This window comes from Dryas octopetala, chromosome 9 (assembly GCF_963921425.1).
Source record: "Dryas octopetala chromosome 9, drDryOcto1.1, whole genome shotgun sequence".
Lineage (NCBI taxonomy): Eukaryota > Viridiplantae > Streptophyta > Magnoliopsida > Rosales > Rosaceae > Dryas > Dryas octopetala.
In genome coordinates, this window is record NC_141374.1 from 1,526,873 (window position 1) to 1,535,072 (window position 8,200).

Sequence of the window (8,200 nt, forward strand, 5' to 3'; positions counted from 1 at the left end):
ATTTTTCTAGGACAGCTGGAGTTCAATTTGGTTAAGGAAAGTAGAGTCCTAAAGCTATAAGGATTCCCTCACTACTACAATTATATAAATAGACAACAGTCAATAGACAACGGTTCTTATTTTGACCGTTATCTTAATTTATCACACAACGGTTTCTAAGAAACTGTTATATAAAGATATCATATCCAATACTATTTGCTCGGATGAATTTTCCTAAATTATTAAACACAACAATATTAGCCTAAACCGTTGTGTTTGGCAAGTTACACAAAAATAAAGATTTTGCGACTCTTCGTATTGGACAAACCCACGCCCGCATTATTGAAAAAAAGCCACCTCGATCTGCTCTCTTTCTCTCTCTCTCTCTCTCTCTCTCTCTCTCTCTCTCTCTCCTTCTCTCAAATCTTCTCTGTTGCTCTCTCTCTCTCTCTCTTCCTCTATCTCCCTCTCTCAAATCTTCTCTGTTGCTCTCTCTCTCTCTTCCTCTATCTCCCTCTCTCAAACCCTTTCGATCTCTGCACTCTCCCAACTCAATCTGATCTCTCCCAACTCAATATGATCTTTCTCTTTCTCTCAAACCTTCTTTGTTGCTCTCTTTCTCTCTCTTTCTCTCTCTCTCTCTCTCTCTCTCTCTCTCCATCTCCCTCTCTTTCTCTCTCTCAAAGCCTCTTGATTGGTGCTTGATCTCTCTCTGTCTCTCAAAACCAAAATTCCCAAATCGAACTCCACCTCATCCCAGATCGGTTATATTTATGGTGCGTCATTTCTGTTCTCCAGCCCGATCTTCCTCTTCTCCTTTCTTTTCTTCTTCTATTATATTCCTCTTCTATTATCCTATTTTCCTGTTGTATTTTGGAATTTTTGTTCTATTTGTGTTTTTTTATGTTTCGTTATCTCTTATTACTCCATAATCTGTTAACATTGGGTATTAATTTTATTATTTTTTGCAGATTCTGCTTGGAAACAAGGGCAACTAAAAGATTTAAAAGCAGAGCTTCATCTTCTCCGAGTCGCCAAGGTCACCGGGGGAGCACCCAACAAGCTCTCCAAAATGTACCCAGCTTTTTCTCCCTCAATAATTTTTATTGTTTTTCTATTTTTTTATTTTTTTTTCACAGTATTCATTGTGTTTTTGTGGTTTCAGCAAGCAAGGTGGTGAGGCTTTCAATTTTGAGGTGTTGACAGTGATTTCCCATAAGCAAAAAGCTGCTCATCAAGAGGCGTCTGACCAAGCACCAGGTAATCTTCATTCCCAGTCAACCCCATTTGATATTTATACCTATACAGTCATGTTCTTTGTACAATGATTCATTTCTTGGTCAATGGGTTTTTTTTATAACATAGATTTCATATTTTTCTTTTTGGTTGGCACTATCAGAACGTATTTATAATCCCACTTTTGATTTTTTTTTTTTTTGGCATTTATTGTTTATGTTATCATCTGTCTAATATTTTTGAACTAATTCATGCATTATAATTTATAGGGAATAAATTGATTCTTTCTTTTCACAGGTATGAAGACCTTTTCTCTTGCCTATTTGGGATAATGTATGTGGTGTCCAGGCACCTGTTTAGATGCATTTTGAACTTTTATTCAGTCAGCAGCCGGAGTAAGGCATCTTAACAACTATAAACTATGTGGTATTGGACTGATAAGTCAGCATGGCCCGTAGTGTTAAGCCAATATTTAACAATATTTTATAAGTTTGTAGAATGACATGATTATATGTTGCTTCTCAGTTCAAGGCTTGTGCCTTTTCATAGAAGTTCTAATTTTGTGATTACCTAATCTTCTAGGAAACTAGAAGTTTAAGATATTTTATGAAATGTTGATAACTTGTTCTTCTAACATGTTCTTTACTATGCTGCATAATTCTTTCATTAACTATGACGTTTTGCACAAACTTAGAATTCCTTAGCCTATTAAGTTCTTGCAGGTATTTAAGTTCTTTCATGTTGATGCTCTGATTCTGGAGCTCATGGAATGATGGAATTTATTTTGAACTAATTACTTTGTCTTCTCTTTTGTTCTATGTAATTTATATGTGAAATGATTACTTTGTCTTCTCTTTCCTCTTTGACAGTTTCATCACCTTTTACATCTTATGTTAAATTCGATTTTAGTATGAAACTTTATCACTTGATATTGTCCTGCTTATGCCCTTCCTTACTCTTTGTGCCTCTAATAAGATTGTTTCTTTTGGATGTCATTTAATTTGTAGTTGATCCAATGAAATTTTATTCTTGAAGCATTCCTTAAATACATTAAGCCGCTTCTTTTGAATTAGATATACATGAAATTCTTATACTTGAATGTATTTCTATTATATTGCGTACGTTACATTAAGGTACGTACATTGCCATTGGTTTTTTTACTAGTATAATTGGATGGAACAATGCAAGATTGATTCTCTTTCTATATTGTCGATGTCCTTCGAATCTCAAGATGCATCTAAACTTTTGTCCATTTGTCCTTCCATTCAGCAGGGTCAAGGTACCATATATGTTGACTCATACATGTTTCGTCTTTTGCACTCACACAGTGATCTTGGGTTTGTGATTGATTTTATTGATATGGAGTTTATTGGGTTTACTGGATTTTACTGATATGGGGTTTGTTTATTGATTTTGTAAATTATATGGGTTTATTGATATATGTTTACTGATATGTGCTTATTTATTTTGCTTGATCTTTATTGATTTTGTTTACTGATATGGGTTTATTAATTTTGATTACTGATATGGGGTTTGTTTATTGATTTGGTTTTAGTTGAATCAGTATTTTGGTTGTTCAAAATGTTGTTTCCTTTTGTTTAGTCTTAGTTGCTCAGCTTCATATTGTCTCACTTCTCTTTGAATTAGGATTTAATTTCACAAGTTTACGTGGGAATTTAGTTCCAGCCAAAATAAAAACCCAGAATTCTGTATTGTCTCACTTCTTTTGAAAATATTTCTATTTCTTTTATTTGAAACCTCTACATGTGTTTATGGATTTTCTTTATGGTTCAAGTCATGCTTTGTAAAGAGATCTGATAGAAAGAAGGTTGCAAACCTTTTTAGGGAAAAGTTTTTTAAAACTCTGCAAAGTGTTTCATGGTGCATTATGTTTTATCATTTTTTATATCTCTATTCTTTCTGCTTGTCACACCCTTAGACTCAGTTTTCTCCACTCTTTTTTGCAAATTATTCATGTTTATCAGGCTGTACATATATAATTGTGTTATGCCATGACTGTGTATATCATGTTGGAATTTCTTATTCTTTTTAGTGTTGTTGGTTTGCAGTTGGTTTTGTGGCAATTAATTAATGAAGAACTACCTCGATCAATTAAAAAACTAAGTAAGTTCTAATGATCTTGAATTTGGTTTTAATGTTGATTATAGTCCTACATCAGGGCTCTGCTTCTTGATTCTGCTGGTAGGTTTTTTTTTTTCCTTGAATCACTCTAGATGTTGTCTAGAACTGATTTATGGTATAATAATGTTTGATGAATTTCATTCATTTAGCTATTTTGATCAAATATACAGCTGATTGTGAACTCTTTAAGAGGATGTGTAGTGCTAATAAATTTAGCAAAGATGAGGTTAGCTTGTTTATTTTATTTGACAATTTCTTTAGTTTGGTGCACATTCAAATTCCTTTAGCTTGTTCTGTCTTTTTTTATATATATTATTATATGATTTCTTTAACTGAAATATGTGATAAAGAGAATAAAATACAATCGTAAGTTTGTTATACATTCACTACTACAAAAAGTGTAATAGATGACACCACTTATTTGGATATAATGACTCATTTTTTTTAATAAGTCATTCACTACTGTGTGCTTTAGAGAATGATCTCTTCATCTTATAATATTTTGCAATTTGGTAAAACATGCTGTGGCAGTGAGTTCCATTATTTTATTGCTTTTTTGGAAATGATATGGTTTCTTATTGCTTTATTGATTTTTTTAGTTAAGTGAAAGAATTCATTTGCTTTATTTTCCTACTCAATTGTAGGAGGATTATTATGTGCCTTTGAACAATATGGGAAATGGAAATTGATGCTTTTGTTTATGAAATGAGGAAGAAGAGAGGACATGGGTTGTGCAGAATGGTCATGTGCAGTTGATCCTAATGATATTGTCCTCAATATCTTGCAATGCAGGTACAAGTTGTTCATTCTATGCGAAGCAATTAATGAGTAGAAGTTTTAATTTTATCATATATTATATTTCCTTCCTTAAGTGTAGGCTGCAATAAGCTGGTTTGATTTAGTTTGTTTCAAGCTGCTTATGTGTAGGTAATAGAAGGACTGCAATGAGCAAAGTCAAAACATTTTTGGTGTAATTTCTAAGTTTGCCCTGAAAATCTGAAACCTGACAACAATATTCCTCTCTTGCATGCCTATGTTTTTCACTTGCCCTTATATTCCTTGTGACTTTGCTCTAACTGGAAATTATCGGGATAATATTAAGGTATTTGTGAGCTTGATTTTTAGTTAATGAAGTTGTGCACTTATGTTTTATATGTGCTATCTTGAAATCACAATACACCTAATTGGGCATATTCTTTATTTTTTTTCTTTCTACTGGACTGTCTGCATTTTGGGTTAATTAGTACTCCATTTTTGCCTTGTTTCAGTGGGAGCGGAGGAAGGACAACACTTATACCCAAGAAGCTAGATATCAATGAAGTCCGGGCTAAATGGGCAAACTTTGTGGGGCAGTATATGTAGACTAATGTTGGATTATTGCATATATGACACCTTTTTGACTTGATTTTGTAGGCCATGTGTTTAGTTAGACTAGCTTGGAGTATATATATGATTGATTACTTTGTTAGATTAGCTTGGGGATATTAATGATTGATAGGCTAGCTTTGATGGATAATACTTTTGATATATGGCAGCAATTTGGTAGATTAGATTGATGCTTGATATTTTGGAAAGGCATATATGGAGGGTTTTTGTGTATGGCATGGTTGGTTTTGTAAATGGAATTGGGTTAAGGCATATATACAATTACTACCTTGAAATATTTTATATTATTTGGTACTTTATAAATTTCAATTCTTTATTATTGTAAATGGTATTTTGTAAATGTATAATTTATTAGGAATGTTAATTATGAAAGGAATCAATTTGGAACAATGGTTGTACCAAAACAATCTATCTCATCAGATTGTGCATCTTTGTTTATAATTGCATTGTGGTTAAAGACAATTGGGAGCTTCTTAAAACAGATGTAAACAGGCACATTATACAACAGTTTTTCGATCAAAAGCGTGGTCTATACCCTTAACTTACAATTGTTCAATATCAGAAACCATTGTCTAATCCATAAGCATACAATACAAACCTTAAAAAGCCATTGTGCTAAATGCCTTCATACAATAGTTTCTAACTCAAAACCGATGTACCAAATAAGTATATACAACGGTTATATGGTTAAAACCTGATGTTTTTAATGCATTCATACAACGGTTTCATGTAAACACCGTAGTATGAAAGACCTATAGACATGGAAGTATACCTATTTTCAATAGCCTACACAACGGTTATTATCAATAAATCGTTGTCTTCATGGGTATTTCACCTCGTGTTTGTATCTAAAATAGTTGTAAAACTCATGATTTACATAAGGTAACCGTTGTTTAACATATATATACACATCGGTTATTAAATATAAACCGATGTTTAAATTGGCACTCAACAACGGTATCCTCCAAATCATTGATTTTAAAGGTTGTATATACAACGGTGGTACATCTATAACCGTTGTGTAGGTGCACCAGGACAACGGATTTTATCCGTTGTCTATTGGGGTATGAATAGACATCGATCGATTAGACGACGGTAAATTAGAAACTCACACAACGGTGAAAATCCGTTGTCTGATTGCTATTTTGTAGTAGTGCCTTTTGGGTTGGATTTGTTTAGTATAGCAAGGTCTGACTTAGACCCTAATTTTTGCATGCCTATATAAGGGGGGGATCGATACCATCTTTGGGGGAGTTCTGACAGCCTTCATCGCCATTGAAGATCAATCCTAAGAGCAAGCAATGATCCTTTAAGGGTTTTTTCATCTTTACTTCAAACTTTGTATTTTATGATTTTCATAAGTATGATGTTTGGTGACATGGTGACTATGAGTAACTAAATTCCTTGCTAGGGATCCGATGTAATCTAACATGAAAATTCTATGGCTTAGTTGACTTTATAATTTTATCAATTCAATGTTTTTAGTTTCATTCATCGTGTTTAATTTAATATTTAGATTTGTGTTATTGATTGGCCACCTTTGATATGAATTTATTGATTGCATGAGACAAGGCAGTAGGCGACATATGCTTAGCCTTGAAATAGGTCTCTTGAATGAATGAATTGTTGTTGATGCAGGCGCCATGCTAAGACACCTTTTGGTTCTTTATGAATCTCTTGTACTTAATGGGTTTTTGATCATTTACATAGACTAGACCCCATGGTTAAGTTGATAGTTAAAAATACTTGGTTACAACCGGACATCTAACGGATAATCATAATAACGAAAACCCACTACAACAATGAAGTTAATAGACAACGGTAAAAAACCGTTGTCTATTTACCCAAAATTTCGTCGTCTAGGCGAGTGACATCTATAGAATATTTAGACAACGGTAAAAAACTGTTGTCTAAATGGTTTCATACAACAGTTATAATTTAAAACTGTTGTCTAGTGTCCACCAAAATGCATGATTTTCGTCGAAAACGGTTGTCTCGAAGCACAATACACAACATTAATAGATATAAAACTATTGTATTAGTAATGATCTCACAATGCTTATTTACTATAAATGTTATCCAAAGCACTGTTAAACATCAGTTTTAAGAAAAACCATTGCATAATTAGGTATAAAATTGGTAGCAATATTGTTAGCAAAGATACTCAATAACAGTTTTTACTCAAAAATGTTGTTTAAATTACATATACACATCTGTTGATTATATAAAACCGTTGTGTAATGCATCTCCAAACAACAGGTTTAGCTAAAACATGTTGTTTTAATCACATATACACATCTGTTTATAACTAAAAATAGTTATTTAATTTAATTATCCACAACTTGTTTTCTGCTAAAATCGTTGTCCAGGTTTGATTATCACAATGATTAATCAACTAAAACTGTTGTCTAGGTTTGACTAACACAATATTTTTAAATTGACAACTGTTATTTATTTGATTCACATTTTAACATCTCTGCTTGGATCCAATTGAAATTAAATCTCACTAAATCCCTGCTTGCATCCAATTAAATCCACAAATATAGACAACTAAAAAATATTCATGAATTCATTAAATTGGAATTTAAGTTTACAAAGTCATAGCAAACTCATTAACACATCCATTGCCAATTAACACCCCAATAAATTAATTGTAAAGTAGCTTGATGAGCTATACATAGAAAAAAATACTTGTTACACAAACTATAAAGGCATGACATGGTTTAAAAACTTTGAGACCAACTTTTGAACCTTTCTACATCTGCATTGTTCCCATACTTCTTGCACTTTTTACAAGGCTTGTAACAAACCCTTCATCTTGTGTACAAGCATAGATAGTTGTAGACTTTCCACTCTGCAAGGTGAGAAACAGCAATAATCAGCAATAATAGCATCATGAAACAAATTCATAGTTCACTTTATACATACTCTCAATGGATTCTTTCAATTCTCCAAGTTTTCTGCTAGTTGTTGCATGTCATGCCTTTTCTATAGGGATTATCCAAATTCAAGGCCTCCTTTCAGTCATCCTCGACTTCCTGGAACCTAATGAACAAAATGGAAAGATATATATACTTGAGCTAATTAGTTAAAAAGCCACCCTATAAGAGCTAACACTAGCATACCTATGCCCATTTTTGTTTTATTTTTTAGAAACACCACCACAGAAGTATGAATGCTATTAACACTTTCAGTATTCAGAAGCTTAAACTTGTATTTTATTTAAGTGTATAATAGATGTGGTTAAGCAAATGAAATAAAACAAATTACAGTACATGCAACCATTTAGTTATTAGACAAAACAGAGGGTAGGGGGTAATGCTTGCCTTTTTTATTTGATATATGCCATGACCCTATTCAATTTCATAAGCTACTGCAGTTGAGGACACAAGAATGCTTCTTAAACCTTGAATGGTAGTGAAAGTGATAAGAAAATTACAAGAAATTCAAGGCCAAT

At 32.7% G+C, this 8,200-nt stretch overlaps 1 long non-coding RNA gene across 6 annotated transcripts; it reads left to right on the top strand.

Moving 5' to 3' along the window:
- Positions 1 to 424: 424 nt before the first annotated feature.
- Positions 425 to 4,994, top strand: LOC147273102 (uncharacterized). Of its 6 annotated transcripts, XR_015119585.1 has the most exons (9): positions 425 to 755; positions 951 to 1,053; positions 1,145 to 1,239; positions 1,513 to 1,610; positions 3,285 to 3,339; positions 3,528 to 3,583; positions 4,002 to 4,149; positions 4,285 to 4,459; positions 4,626 to 4,994. It is a non-coding gene; the product is annotated as an uncharacterized LOC147273102 (long non-coding RNA). The 6 variants fall into 6 exon arrangements; XR_015119584.1 differs by lacking the exon at positions 3,528 to 3,583 and having other exon boundaries at positions 427 to 755; XR_015119587.1 differs by lacking the exon at positions 1,513 to 1,610 and having other exon boundaries at positions 427 to 755.
- The last annotated feature ends 3,206 nt before the right edge of the window (positions 4,995 to 8,200 follow it).